The 16109-nt window shown below is 40.6% G+C and overlaps 1 long non-coding RNA gene across 1 annotated transcript; it reads right to left on the bottom strand.

Annotated features, from left to right (window-relative positions):
• Positions 1 to 14467: 14467 nt before the first annotated feature.
• LOC109404228 (uncharacterized) lies at positions 14468 to 15570 on the bottom strand. The gene is made up of 3 exons (XR_009997243.1): positions 15161 to 15570; positions 14866 to 15090; positions 14468 to 14801 (listed from the first exon to the last, which is right to left on the bottom strand). It is a non-coding gene; the product is annotated as an uncharacterized LOC109404228 (long non-coding RNA).
• Positions 15571 to 16109: the final 539 nt, after the last annotated feature.

The raw sequence follows: 16109 nt of genomic DNA, 5'->3' as shown, positions 1-16109 counted from the left end.
AAGAGGAGAAACGTCAAAATTGGAACAGCCGATTTGCTGTCATCCCCATAGTTCCAATCTGGTTTCAACAGAAAAGCACCTGTTCATGGTACAGTAACAGTAACATATAAAGGAAACATACTGTGTGGAGATTACCCAAACTGCACTCAGGAAAATTGCCTCATACTTAATGGCAAATATCCATTAGCGTGGTTCAAAAAATCGTTTTTGCTCCACACCGCTTATTCGATTCCTAACCAGGTTATATGCCTTCTCCCAAAATTTGAGCTCATTTGGTCAAAAATTGAGACTGCACAAGCCCTTCAAAGTTTGTATGGGAATTACTATGGGAAAACGATGTTTTTCATTCGATCCACCGTAGCATTTCCCCAAGTGCCCTAGTGGGTTAGTCGACCCTTGGTAACCCTAGGCTACTCTATCAGCTACAACTTTGCCGAAGACCGCATTCAAATCGGACGCCTCATTAATTAGTTATCGATTTGTATCCAACTGGGCAAGTGATCCTCCAGCTTTCCAGCAGGCAACATTGTTGCACATGGCGCCAAAGATAGCACACTGAAATCATGGCTACTATGTTTCACTGCAAAATGCAGTGATGCCCACCGAACAGTTCAACCATCATGAGTAAAGATTTCGATTCTGGATAAAAATCGGTAACTAATTAATGAGGTGTTCGATTTGAATGCGGTCTTCGGCAAAGTTGTAGCTGATAAAGTAGCCTAGGATTACCAAGGGTCGACTAACCCACTAGGGCACTTGGGGAAATGCTAAGGTGGATCGAATGAAAAACATCGTTTTCCCATAGTAATTCCCATACAAACTTTGAAGGGCTTGTGCAGTCTCAATTTTCAACCAAATGAACTCAAATTTTGGGAGAAGGCATATAATCTGGTTAGCAATCGAATAAGCGGTGTGGAGCAAAAACGATTTTTTGAACCACGCTAATATCCATGTGCCAAACCATATCCAAAGTATATGCAACCAATACCCGATTACGCAGGCAAATTAGCACATGAATAGTATGTGCTCTAAATTGTATGAGTCGCTGCTGTATGGTGCCTCATCAAAAGTATGAGTCGCACTAATGGAAAACATTTGTTTACCCCCATTGCAAAAATCCATGTCCGGGACACAAAAGGAATGAAGATTTTTTTCCCAGTGTGGAGCAAGAGTTCGATTGTGGGACAACGGAGACCAGAAGGCGCGAGCGATGATTGGCCTGTTGCTTGAGGATAGCCAACTGAACCTCATCAAAGGCACAAAAACGGCTCGGGACACCTGGGAAAGCCTCCGCCGTCACTACGAAAAAGCAACCTTGACATCGAAGGTATCCCTCCTGAAGCAAATGTGTGAGAAGCGATACAGCAATGGTGAGGATATAGAACGGCATATCTTTGAGATGGAGGACCTCTTCGAGCGATTGACTTTGGCAGGCCAAGATTTGGATGAAAATCTGCAAGTTGCAATGGTGCTTCGAAGCCTTCCGGAGTCGTTCAATACACTCACCACTGCTCTGGAGAGTCACACTAAGATCAGCTCGGTATTTTCCCCATCTTTTTACTGAGTTCTCAACAGCAGATTTAACTCGGTACGCTCGGTTATTTATTTTGCGGATATTCTGTAAATGAGTTACCGAGCTCAGCTCACAAACTGTCAAAAGTTACTAAAGCACGGTAAATATCGTTACTGGTGAACGGTAAATACGATTACCGAGTGTACCGAAATAAATCTGCTGTTGAAAACTCAGTAAAAAGATGGAAAAAATACTGAACTCGGTGAAAAAATTACTGAGCTGGAACATCTGAATCTTAGTGTGTAGATCCGACGACGAGCTAATGTTGGAACTAATCAAGTTTAAGCTCGTAGATGAAGTAGCAAAACGCTGCGAAAAGGTGCCCAACGAGTCTTTGCTGATGGCTGGCGTGGACAGGAGGAAACTGGTTTGTAAGTACTGCCTGAAGCCCGGTCATAAAGAGAAGCATTGCAAGGCGTTGGCGGAACAACGGATCATCGACGAAAAATCGGAAGATCAACCAACGAGACGGAACGTGCCCAGGGCACAATCAGCCCGTCAAGAAATCCTCGAAGAATATTCCTTTCTGGCTAGACGAAAATCAAACTTCTCCAATGGGTGGCTGATCGATTCGGGCGCATCATCCCACGCGCGGATGTGGATTTGTTCCTCACCTTGGACAATACAGTCGGAACCCACTCGTTGAGCCACAACCTCCACCCAACCAACGAATTCGATTCGCTAGTTGGGTGAAGTGACAGCAGCACAAGGGGCGTGCGCATTGTTTTTTTTTATAATCATGTTTAGGTTGGAAGCAAAAAGGAAATTTTTTCAATTTGTTTCACATTTAGAGCAAAATTGATACGTTTTGCAAGATACATATATGGCCAATGCGAGAAATAATTATTTTCACCCATTTTTAGTCGGTGAAGTGAAAATATAGATGTTTATGAAACCACCCGGACCAAAAGCAAGCACAAAACGCTTTCAATGATCGACAAAATAAAGATTACCGATGTTTTGCATTTGTTTCGAAGTAATTGTACATATTCTTTTTTTTAGGAAGAAATATGAAATAGAAATTCTTTTCGATTATCAGTAAAGTTAAAGAAACCAAAAACTCATTAGCTCGCCCCTCGGAATTACAGATTGGTTGTCATTTTCAGTTTGACATTGAATTATGACATCCAGGTACTTTTTCGTTGGCTGGCAGCTCAACTAATACCCCGGACAGACATGTGATACGAGTGTGATTCCTGTACAACGGTACGCAGTGTCAAGAAAATTCTAACAAGGCTGACTTGAATTGAGAGAATTTCCAGTATGGCACTCATTTCAAAAGCAATTGTACAGTGATTCTTGTATCACATGTGTGTCATAAGTATAACGGGGCCCCAACTAAAAAGTCACCCAACTATTAAGCCCCCAACCAGCGAGTCATGACTGTACCGTAAAGCAGGAGGTAAGTCTCGCGGATGGGAGAACGACCAGCTCCGCCGGCATGGGGTCATGTCGCATTGTGCTCCTTCCTCCTGATGGCAGCCTCAACCGAATCACTCTTGCGGAAATGCTGTACGTGCCGGAATTGAAATCAAACCTTATATCAGTGAAGAAATTGGCATCCAAAGAAGCTGTTATTTGTTTCGACACTAACCCCACGTCTCCACTAGACAGAAATGTCTTGCCATTTTGCTGCCAGAAAGAGAAAACGTAACAGAAAGGATCAACACCGCTGCTTTCCATGCAAACAGCGAGAGAACATTTCTGTCATGACACATCTGTCCAGCAAAATGGCAAGACATTTCTGTCTAGTGGAGACGTCGGGTAACGGTTGCCGCATTCTCAAACACGGCAAGGTAATCGGGACAGCCACCATGACTGGAGGACTGTATTCGCTGAACATGCACCGAGATATTCTCATCAACACGTGGACCGGCGGCGATGAGTACCAGCATGGCAAGGACCCCAGCGGTGGCGGCATTGGATCAGCATCCCTCAATCGATGTTTTCTGGTAAGAGGACAAGCAGGAGGAGCCAGACGTCAAATGGTGTGCCTGTCGGTGCGATCATACTCAAGTCGGATTACACTGATCGATGGAAGAAAACACACCAAGTTTCATGAAGTGACGAAAGGTGATGTAATCAAGCTCGAATTTCATATGATTGTTCTGTATTTTGTCTTCCGAGCTTGAGGAGGAGTGATAGCGAAGCAATCTCGGAAGAATATTTAGATCGTAGTAGCCTGTAATTATATTGTTTTGAATAAAACTTAGTTCTCTCTCTGTGCTTGTACTAGACGGTTGTTCTTTCATTACACCCTACCAACATCCCTACGTAATAAGAAAATGTGACATTTTAAAGAACCGAGACTTTTCAAAAACTTATAACTGAGGACGAATCCTGGTGGGTTTGATAGGAACAAGCCAGAAGTTTCACCAGAAACATGACCAGCACACGATCTAAACGATACACGACACTATCTTGCTACGGAAACGGCTGCAAAGATGTAGGGATAGAAGTTTTGGAAACTGAAACCCTAAATACAGACCGATTCCGACATGTTGACAGCAGCACAACGACAATCAATCTTCACAAAGCAACTCAAATCAACACATACTGTGCACGTTTAGCTCTACGCGGAGATAGACCACTGCGCGTTATATCCGCACCGGGATCCAAATTTTTAAATTTCCGCATAAAACCGAAGATTGATCACAATTTGCGAACTTGAATGCGGAAAAAAGGCGACCATGACGCCGCTGGTTTCACCGTTAAGATGCGTGTCCAAAATCTCTAGAAATGTCCCTTAGTACCCGGCCTCAGAGCGAGTCCTTTCTTCAAACCTAAACCCGGTTTCGAAACCTCAGCACGACCAAAAACCAAACCAAAAGAATAACTATTGAATATATCCTATAGAAAACTATTTACAATTCACAGGGTGGGTTGGTTACCATCTTGGTTACCATGAGGGTTTCCTTCCCAGAGCCTGAAGCTTACTACCGATTTGAGTTGAACTCCCTCTTTTATTGTACGTGGATTTGCTAACTGAACACGACGAATCAGAACCGTCGTTTTTGGAATCGCCGTTCGAATCGCCGTTGGAATAGGGCACCGCATTGTTTTGATTTTGTATGGGATTTTGAAGTTTCTTGGCCTTGTTGTTTACAACATTTCTGTAAGAGTGAAAGAGAAGGAGAGAATTTCATGCAGTTCCCTATAGTCGTTCGATTGCAGATCGAGACAGCAACCAAACTCACACATCGCTTTGACATATTTAACGTAGGAGCAACACGTGCGTGAGATTTTCTCTCTCGGTTGATGTGGTTTGTTTCGATCCAATCTGACATTTCTTTTATGCTGCTCATGCATGCCGATGCTGCCAGCTGATGGCGGCAAGGATGGAGGAGCATAGTCGGAGGGGTGCTCCAATGCGTTTTCGGAAGAATTTGTCGAGATAAAAAGTTTTCGTTATAAAAAAATATGGAAAATTCTAGTTTAAAATTCAGCATTAAACTTTTCAATGCGTGTTTCATATATTATTTAACAGAGAATCAGTCTACACAGCAAAAAAAGTTGTTGAATATTACATCGAAATCGCTGCAACCAGGTCGTTACATCGATCGTTGAATATTACACAGCCCGATGTACTCGACGGCTTTTGATGTAATAAACAGATCCGATGTAATTTTTGGCGGTGTAATAAATTAGACGTACTTTCGATGATGTAATGGAGGCGATGTAAATAAAACCTATTGCAAAAGCTCCCCGAATGGTTGATCAAATTGAATTTTTGCCTTTTTCGTTCAGAATTCAGTATAGTTGCAGAAAATACCAGAACTATATTGAATTCAAGACGAAAAAGGATAAAATTCAATTTAATCAGCCAATGAGAAGATGTCGATAGTAAATGGATGAAGTACCTTATATGTTTATTTTCTTTTTTTTTCAATAATATACATGTTTGAACATAAACAACATTAATATTGTTCTATTCTATTAATATCTTTAGATGATGAACATGGTGCGCTCTCCTGCTCCTGCAAACTGCTGATGTTCGCACCGGCGCGAATGCATTTCCAAATTTTAGAGCAGCGTGTTCATTACTCGCTCCGAGCACCTTGCACTCGCCCCATGGATATCCTCGTAGACTTTGTCAAGGACTTTGTAGATTTCGCTTGTGCAGACCGAGCCATCAACGGTATCCAGCTGTTGTATTCCGAGATGTATTCCCACCTTTCAACGTTAAGTCTGGCGTGTCCTGGAGCAACTGTGGGACGTGTGCGACACTCGATTGATGTGGCGCTGCAGATCATGGACCCTCAGAACGGACGTGAGGATGTTGTATCGCCGGAGCAGACTGCTTTCTGCACCCCTGTGGAATAGAGAAAAGAGACATTCATTTATATCTTTCAAAAACATACAAAATAAAACAAAGTAGGTATAGGGCACTGCAAGCCGCGGTTGCAAAAAAGATGAACTTTTCCAGGTCTTTGGCGTTTCGTGGTCTCCAGGAGTTGTATGTGGTATTTTCCAGGGAGTTCTTAATGATTCTCTGGGGGTTCTTCCAGGAGCTTCTTTTGAGATTATTAAAGAGATTCCACCTGTTATTCCTTCAAGAGCTCTTGTCAGGATTCCTGCAGGAAGTACTCCCGAGATTCTTACAGAGATTTTTTGTGGGAAAGTAATACCTTTTGAGATTACTTCAGGAACTCCTAGATTCCTTCATCCTCCAGGAATTCCATCCTAGGTTCTTCTAAAAGTTTCTTTTATAATGTCTTCAGATTTTTTTTACTTCCAGAAGCTACTCCTCTTTCGGGATTCCTTCAGGAGTTTTCACGAGGATTGTTCCAAGATATCGTTACGAGATTCCTTAAGAAACTCCTTCCAAAATTCTGTCACGGATTCCTTCCAGAAATTCTATGCGAGATTCCTCCCGCAGTTCCTTTTCGTACTTCTTCAGGAATTCCTGGAGTTCCTTCCGGGATTCTTTCAGGTGCTACTTCTGGGAATTCTTCAAGAATTTCTTCCGCGATTCATGCGGTATTTCCACCGGGAACTTCTTCTGGGATTCATCCAGGAACTACTTCCAGGATTTTTTCGGGAACTCCTTTCGGGATTCCTTCAGGAGCTCCATCAGGGATGTCTCCGGGAATTATGACTGGGCTTTTGCCAGGAATAGCTTCTTGAATTTCTTCAGGAACTCTTTCCAGGATTCATTAAGGAGCTCTTTTCTAGTTTCCTCCTAGTGTTCCATTTGAAATTCGTATAGATCCTTCTGGAATTCTTCTGGAGGTTCATTCATTGGCGTAGCTAGGATTTTTGTCTGGAGGAGACCCAGGTAAGGGGGGGCCTGATTTGAGATTACTTTTAAGCGGCATGGGCGCCCGATATGTAAATATGCAAACCGGCATTGCAGTTTTGAGGAATCAAATAACTGTTTTAGATTTGTTCCTTATTTTGTAAACTATATAGATAATTCCTCCAGGAAATTTTCCATAGCTTGCTGCAGTGATTCCATCATGAATTACTCCAGAGATTTCATCAGGTAATCATCTAAGGATTTCGCCAGACACCACCAAATATTGTTGTTTCAGCGCGTTTTTCGAGGCTTTCTTTCAGGCTTCAGGAATTTCTCCAGAGATCATCTAATGTATTTCTGCAGGTACTTTCATGTACTCCTTGTACTCCTTCCTGAATTCCACTAGATATTGCTCCAAAAATTCCATCTGAAATTATTCGAAGTATTTGTAGGAATGTATTCCAGAAATTATTTCAGAGAGATTATTCACAAATTAATCCAGGAATTGCTTCAACATGTTGTACAAAAAACCCTTTAGCAGTCCATCCAAGTATTCCTTCAATACTTCGTCAAGAAGTTACTGCATACATGGATTTCTTAATATTTTTTATCTAGGAATCTCTACAAAAATTTTTACAGGAATTCGATAAGATTGCTCTCCTGAGATTCCCTAAGGATGTGCTTCCGGAATTCTTCATGGGGTTCCTTCAGGTATTCACCCGGGAATTTCTTCTGTGATTCTTTCAGAAACGATTTCAGGGATTATTTTAAAAATACCTCGAAGAACTCTTTTTGGGATGCCTTCAGGAAATCCTCCTAGAATAAAAGAAACACCTCGAGGAATTAATCCAAGGTTTCCTCCAGGAATTTCTCTTGGGTTGCTTCCGAAATTCCTCCTGGGGTTTCTTCAGGAACTCCTCCAGGAAGTCTTTCAGGAACTGCTACGGAGATTCCTCCAAGAGACCCTCTATGAAATCTTTTTAGAAATACTTCAGGATTTTCTCAGGAATGTTAGCGATTTCTTTAGTACCTCCTGGGATTTCTTCAGAAACTCCTCCTGGAATTCTTTCAGGAATTGCTCCTTGGATTTCAACAGGAATTTTTCCTCAAGGGATTCCTCCAGAAATTGCTACAGGAATTATTCCAGGATTCCTCTGGAAATTTCTGCAGGAGTTCCTCTAGAAATTTCAACAGATTTTCGTCCAGGAATAGCTCTAGAGATTCCTCCAGTTAGAGATTCCTCTAGGGATTTTTCCCGGAATTCCTCCAGAGATTCCTTTTGAAAGTGCTCCAGGGATTCTTCAAAGAAATCCCCCAAGAATTCCTCCAAGGATTTTCTCTAGGGATTCCTCCAGTAATTCCTGATGGAATTTATGCGGGGATTCCTACAGGAATTGCTCAAGAGATTTCTCAAGGAACTTCTCTGCAGATTGTAGTGTCTACCTAATGGTTGTGTGCATAGGATATCTACCTACATGAAATACTATTCATTACAGTACCTAAATGTCTAGGTATGATTCATTGGTAGACATAATGAGGTAGTATAAATACGGGTGGTCATTGGACCACACAGCAGATACTGCACAAGCCAATGACTTGTTAACATCTTTAATATTCTTCTGTTGAAGGATATAAAACTTATTACCCAGGAATGTTTAGGGTTCCTCCGGGCATTCCTTCAGGAACTCCTTTAGGAATACCTCCATGCATTCCTCCATAAGTAGCTCCAGAGATTTCTATATGGAATTGCTTCGAAAATTTCTCCAGGAATATACGCACTCGTTCATATCTTCAGGTAGAGTTGTAGAGGTTTCAACTGTATTCAGAGTGCAGCTAGAAACCTAACAAAAAAAAAAGAAATTTCTCCAGGGATTTCTCCAAAAATTCCTCTAGAGATACTTCATTCAGGAGAAAATGAATTCCTATATGGGTTTCTCCAGGAATTTGTCTAGAATTCCTTCTGTGTTCCAGAAATTGTTTCAAAGAATTCTCCAGGGATTTTTCCAAAAATTCCTCCAGAGATTCTCCAAGATTTTCTCCAGAAATTGCTCTAAGGATTGCTCCAGTAATTCCTCAAGGGTTTTTTTTTCAGAAATTTTACCTGTGATTCCTCCCAGAATTCCTCTACAGAATCTTGTAGGAATTCATCCAAGGATTCCTTCAGGATTTCTTCCAGGGTTTGTTCCAGGCATTCCTCTAGGGAGCCCTCCAGGAATTTCTCTTGGAATTCCTCCAGATAATCCTTCAGAAATTCTTCCACAGATTCATCCAGCAATTTCTCTAGCAATTCATCTAGGGATTGCTCCAGGATTTTTTTTTTCAGAGGTCCCTTCCAAAATTTCTCTAAGATATTCCACCAGGAATTCATCTAGGAATTCATACAATAATTGGACCATGCATTCGTCCAGGAATTTCTGCGATGCCTCCAAGAAGTCCATCATTTATTCCTTCAGAAATTCCTACAGAGATTCCCCCAAACATTCCGCTAGCAATTTCTTCAGGAATTCCTCAAGGTATACTTTCAGAAATCCTTCCAACCAACAATTTCTCCATGGATTCCGGCAGCAATTTATCCAGAAGATCCTCCAGGAATTGCTTTAGAGATTTCTCCAGGAATTCCTCTAGAGATTCCTAAAGAGATCCTCCAGGGATCGCTCCGGGAGCTCCAGATTGCGCCAGAAATTCCTGTAATGATGCCTCCAGAAATTCCTCTCGGGATCTTTTTAAAAATTTATGCAGGGGTCAGAAATTTCAGAAAATCCGTCCATCAAATCAACTTTTCCGGGGAACCTAAGATTTTTTCCAAATGAATACCAAAGGAATTCCTCCAGCCATTTTTATTGTAATTCTTTAAGATAACTTTAGAGGGATACAGGAGCCAGGAAATTCTTTCAAAATTATTTCCGAGAAATCTTCAAGATTTATTCTGTAATCCATCCATGAATTCTTTCAAGAGCTTTCTCTGCAGCTCTTGCAGTTTTTTTTTCAGAAATACGTCCTTCGACGCTTTTAGGAATATATCCTGTGATTCTTTCACAGTCACTGTGGCTTACCCTCAACATAAAAGTACTTATATGCTAGAAGCGCTTTTAGACATTTCTCCAGGAGATCCTTCATGAATTTTCTCATGGTTTCCTCCGGGAATTTCTCTAGAAAATGCACCACAAATCCCCATAGGAATTCCTTCTTAAATTCCACCAGACATTTATTTTTGAATACATTTCATAGCTATTGGTCCAGGAGGATTTTTCGAAAATTCCATAATCTTAGAGTTCTCCGGAAATACCTCCAAAAAAATTCAGGAATTTCTCCAGGGAATCCTTTCAGAAAATTTTACAGAGACATCGAGGGTTTCCTCCACTGATAGTTTCAAGGCTTTTACATATTTATTAGATTATGTTCTGTGATGAGTTCATATGCAGTATAGGAGTATAGAAAACTGTCTTTAGTGAAATTCCTGTAAGCATGTACTCGAAACGATACAACTGAATGTTTATTCTTAGAGAAATAGAGATCCAGGTGGAATATACTGCTAATAAGCATAGACAAAATTAATGAAAGAACTCGAGCTAGTCATGGAAGACATTATGTAGACATTTTCAAATCGGACGGGTTTGCATTATGTTCTATTGGCAAAAATTATGAATCGTGATACATCAAGGGAATCATGAAGAATACTCTGTAATTTCCAAAAGAGTTCCGCTGAGGGGCGGATCACTATACCAAAACAACTGAATCGAAAATGTGTTAGAAAATTCTTGATTTGGCCTAATGCGTTGAAAAATGCATAAAAATGCACCAAAAAATTCAATGCGTTGAAAAATGCACGAAATACTCACGTATTTTTAAACCCTAATGCACTAATGCGCAACAAAATGCATCAATGTGTAATGTCAGTACGTAAGGCTGTATCGAAAATGCGCCAGTGATCCGCTCCTCGAGTTCCGCTTTGATTTGTTACGATAGTTTTGTAACAAAAAAAATATAAGCTCCAGAAGAAATAATGCACGAATAAAAAAACTTTAATCTTCCAGAAATTGGCGGATTATGGGGGGGGGGGGGGGCTGAATAGCCGATATAGCCGAGGCGGTAAACGCACGGGTATTCAGCATGACCATGCTGAGGGTGACGGGTTCGATTCCCGGTCGGTCCAGGATCTTTTCGTAAAGGAAATTTCCTTGACTTCCTTGGGCATAAAGTATCTTCGTGCCTGCCACACGATATATATGCATGCAAAATGGTCATTGGCATAGGAAGCTCTCAGTTAATAACTGTGGAAATGCTCATAGAACACTAAGCTGAGAAGCAGGCTTTGTCCCAATGAGGACGTTACGCCAAGAAGAGAGAGAAGAGAGAGAGAGGGGAGGGGGGGGGGCTGACCCTCAGCCCCCCCTCTAGTTACGCAAAAAGGGTTCTTCGGAAATTGTTCAGGAGTTTGTTAGGGAGTATTTTAAAAAATTCATCCTGTAGTTTTTGTTTATAGAATTCCTCATGAAGTTTCTACAGGATTTTCCTGAGAAAATACTCCAGCAAAGAGTTCCTGAGATGGAACTTGTTACGAATCTCAGAAGAAATTCCTGGAAGAACCCCAGAGGGAACTTCTGAAGGAATTCAAAATAAATCTCCGGAAGAATCTCAACAGAAAGTCCGTGGGAGCCCCTCAAGAGTCTCCCGGAGATTTCCTAGTACATATTTGTGGAGAAACCGCGAAAGATTCCTGGGATTCCTGTGGAATCCCAAATGCACCTCCTGGAGGGGTGCCACCGTGCCGTCATCAAGTCATAAATCAGCGAAATGGCTGGAAAAAAAATCTTTGACTGGGAAGTACGCAGATCACTAGAAATTTATTGCTCTATCTCGATGCGTGAAAATTTCAGGCAAGGAATTGCTCAAGAAATGAGCAAGTTTTTGATTTTTTTTAACCCCAGTTCGGACTTCCGAAGAAACCTCAAATTTAATGAATGTAGAAAGGATTCCAAAGGAACTTGTTCTTCAGTGCCAAAGGAACTCCCAAAGCTTTTTTTTTTTATATCGAGCTCCGGGAGATTCAGGAAAGCGAGTCTAGAGAAATCCCAAAAGGAATACGTGGAGAAATCATAGAAGGAATTCCTAATGTAAACCCAGGAACCTTGGAAGACATTCCGGGACAACTTGAGGAGTACTAGAGGCTATTACAATTATAAAATCGGAAAGAATGATAAAAAATGGATCGGAAAAATTTGTGAATTTGGTAGGAGTCCATGATAAAATCATTAAAGCTATATCTGAAGGCATCCTCGGGATAACTTCCTTAGGATTTCTCGGAGGAACTTCTGAGGGATTCCTAAAATAAACGAACGCATTTTTGAATTAATATTTACAATAATTTAAGACGAATTAATGAAGAAATATTTAGAGTAAATTCAGAAGAAGAATCTTCAGAAAATACTTCAAATTTTTGAAAGACTTATCCTTGGAATAATACTTGAAAGAATCCATGATAAAATCATAGCAAGAATTTCTGGTTTCAGAAATACTGTAAAAATATATCTTATAAAATACTTATACGACTGATGCCGCTAACCATACGACCGAAAAAAACTTCGGAAAATATCTGGAGGGTTACTAAAAAAATCTTTTTTAAGAATATCCAAAGGATTTTTATGGATGAGCTTCTCGAAGAAATTTTGATGGAAACTTCGAAAAAATCCTGGTGAAATTTTCAACGATCCTTTAATAAAGGAACTTATAAAGTAGTCCTGGAAGTAGTCTTTGAGGAAAAAATACCTAGACAATTGGTGGGATTCTTGAAGGAATTTGTAGGAAGTTTTACAGAAACCTTGACAAAAAATGGAAGAATCCTTGGAAGATTTTTTAGAGCAATCCTTGTAGTATCTTTGAAAAAAAAAATGCGATCCTTGGAGAAATCTAGAAGGAATTCCTGATGGAATACCATAGTAATTCCTGCAGTACTAAAAGGCTTTACTGGAAGAAATATTAGAAGACAATCTTAGGAATTCCAGAAATAATTTTTGAAGGTATCCCTGTAGAAGTTGCTGGAGATATCTTAGACAGGGTTGCTTGAAGGAATATCAAAAGAAATTTCTTGAAAAGTCCAAGAAGAATTTTTGGTCGCATTTCAAGTCGATTCCCTAAATAAATAATAAGAAAAAATTCTAGAAGAATTCCTCAAAGAAAACTAGATGAAATTTCTGGAAGAATAGTAGAAGGAATTCTTGAAAAAAATGCCAGAAGGAATTTCTGGAGAAATCTCAGAGGAAAAAACCTATTTTTTTTGTTTTACCTTTTCATAGGTGACTAGCCAGTCGCTGAATAGCGCTGAAACCTCTAAACTAGACCTTGGATAGGAAAGAACTTAATCCTTCTGAAGCAGTTTACCAGACGTGCACGGATGGGGTGGCATCCAAGAAGACACTGTTGCAAACTGACCCGGAAGGTTACCGTAGAAAGAGCGAAAATCAGTTTTTTTTAGTAAGGTCTATGTAATCAGCTAGGTGCTCGTAAATGATATGTTTCACTAAAAAACACTATATTACAATAAATCAAAATGAAACACCTTCACTTACCGTCGACTCCTGCGAATTTGGCCAAGGAATCTCAGAAGAAAAAAAATCTGAAAAATGTTAGAAAGATTTTTTAGAGGAATACCACAACGTATTCCTTAAGGCATCTGAGATGGAACTTTTGGAAAAAATCTTGAAAAAATCTCACATAGCCAGGAATACCAGAAAAAAAATCTAGATAAATTATAGAGGGAAATTCTATAGGATAACTAGAAGTAATTCCAGAAGAAATCCCAGAAAGATATCCAAGAGGAACCTCAAAAGGAATTCCTCTTCAGGAAGAACCAGAGTCGAAAGAAATTTATACAAAAATAGCAGAAGGCATTCCTGGAAATTCTAGAATTCCATAAAAAATACTGAAGAAATTTTGAAAATAAATCGTGGAGAAGAGGAATCTTTGAATAAACATTCTGGAAGAGTCCCAGTCCTGGAAGAACTCCAGAATGAATTCCTGGAAAAATGCCAGATGGAACTCCAGGAGGAATCCCAACAATAATTCTTTAAAGAATACCAGAAATGGTTTCTGCAGTACCATGAGGAATTTCTTAAAGAATACTATAAAAACCTGATTTAATCCGTCTATGATGAACAAAACCCTTCGAACAGGCAAAAATTATTGTTAACCATATTTCAGTTACCTTTGGGGTATCCTCCGTAGCAGCCATGCTCGGCCTCATTAGTCACGCTTTCGTAGGCCACATTCGTTGTAACTGGTGGCTTGAACTGCCGTCTTCCACTTCCTGGCCTTGCCACCTCCCGGCGTTTCGTTCTTCAACGCTTTTTCTATGGAACTTTTCTGCTTCTCGTCCGTTGCCTCGGAGAATTTTCGATCTTTTGGCGTTTTTGCCCGACTTGCGTCGACCGCAGGATCCTCAACGGAAAAGATACATTCGTCCGATGAAGCCGTAGCATTTGCTTGTGTTTCAGTGGCAATCTTCTTCTCGGAACCTTAGCTTCCAAAATTATGATTGAAAGTTAGCTCCTCGCCCTATAGTAGAGGGAAAATCTTGGGGAAAATGGTTTAAATTCTAAAGGGTTTTCCTTATTGGAGTCAAATCCATCACAACTTTACTATTTCACTTACCGCAAACAACCCGACCAACTATGCACCGCCGGCCTTTCAAAGTATCGCAAGGTTCTCCATCGGGATACTCATCGATTGTCCGCTCGGAGTCCACCGCAATGAAATAGTAGCTCTCGTCCTTTCGAGCCACTTTCTGCTGTAACCTCCACGCCAGTTCCTTGTTTATCACCTCGCCAATATACTCGCTCGACAACTGTCCATACTGGATGTCTTCTTGGGGCCCACCGGGCAGCCAACACTGGATACTGCCTCTTCTCGAAACATTGTTACTGACAGCTTTCACCAGCTGGCCACAACTTTGGATGGCACTCCACCGGTAGTCGATTGCTCGCACTTTTCTTCCTGAAAGTAAATAGCAATAATGATAGTTAATTTTCGATCAACCGGCTGCCAAGTCCCAACTTACCATTTCTTCCTTAGTTTGATAGGGTGGCTTCAGCGGGGCCACACTTGCCACAGTCCGGAAGTGGCTTGATTGTGATACCGTCGCCTAGGAACGGAACCTTCGGATTTGCTAGTGTTAAATTTGCAGGGGAAAACCTTTTCGGGCAATAGTCGGAATGGGCACCAGCGATCATCCACTTACATTCCAATTCCTGCGCTCATCGAAAAAACAATACTCCTTCGCCAACTGTAAATTTGTTCAAAAAGATTACATTATATATTTATTATACTTTAACTTAACAAAATTGCCAAAATACCTATAAAAAGTTACGAAAAGTAGAAAAACGGCAGCCACTTTGAGAAGAAACAAAAACAATATGGCTGCATCATCGCGAGACTGCCGTCGATCCGGTCGATGACAGCAGTGTTGCGAGACTTAATATTGCCTGACAAACGAATGCGATATGACATCGGTTTTGTGTAATCATACGCACGTTTAATTGTAACCAGTTGGTTGCAGCTGATTCTGTGTAATATTCACATTTGCTCGATGTGAATATTACACAAATACAACGGAAACGAGAATCGTTACGGTTTTTCTGTGTAATGATGAGCCAGATGTAATTCTACGCAAAATCGGTGTGATAGTACATCTGAAAAAAGTGATTGCATAGGTTTTTTGTTACATAGGTCCAATTACATCGAGGCGGATTACAATATTTTTTGCTGTGTAGAGGTCGTTTGACGTAATAAGAGCATTAACATAAAGGTCTAGAATTTTACAAGAACGCATTGAAACGCTTCTTGAAATTTAACGGCGATTCCCAACCAGCTCAAGCAAATTCCCCTGGAATTACCTTCGAAGCAAAATCACAATACGACAATACTAAAACCGTCAAAAACTCTACTAGATTCAGAACAGGTTCCGAAACGACTTCTTTGGTGTGCTAGATGCAAGGAGAATACATTTTACTAAGGTGGCGCAGATAAACATTGCAAACCACTGGTTGTCTCTTCCATTCTTCTGGTGTTCTTATGGAACCGAAATAGTGACGTCACTATTTTAGTTGCATAAGAACACCAGAAGAGTGGAAGAGACAACCAGTGGTTTGCAATGTTTATCTGCGCCACCTTAGTAAAATGTATTCTCCTTGTGCTAGATGCACGTCGGGTAGGCGTAGTTTGTTCAAGTTTTGACGGTCCTGCTCCCTCCTTGATGTTCATTTCGGGTGGCGATAAATTTCATTTTCGAACAAAGCAACACAC

This window comes from Aedes albopictus, chromosome 1 (assembly GCF_035046485.1).
Source record: "Aedes albopictus strain Foshan chromosome 1, AalbF5, whole genome shotgun sequence".
In the NCBI taxonomy this organism is placed as follows: domain Eukaryota; kingdom Metazoa; phylum Arthropoda; class Insecta; order Diptera; family Culicidae; genus Aedes; species Aedes albopictus.
This window is presented reverse-complemented; position numbering and strand designations above follow the sequence as displayed.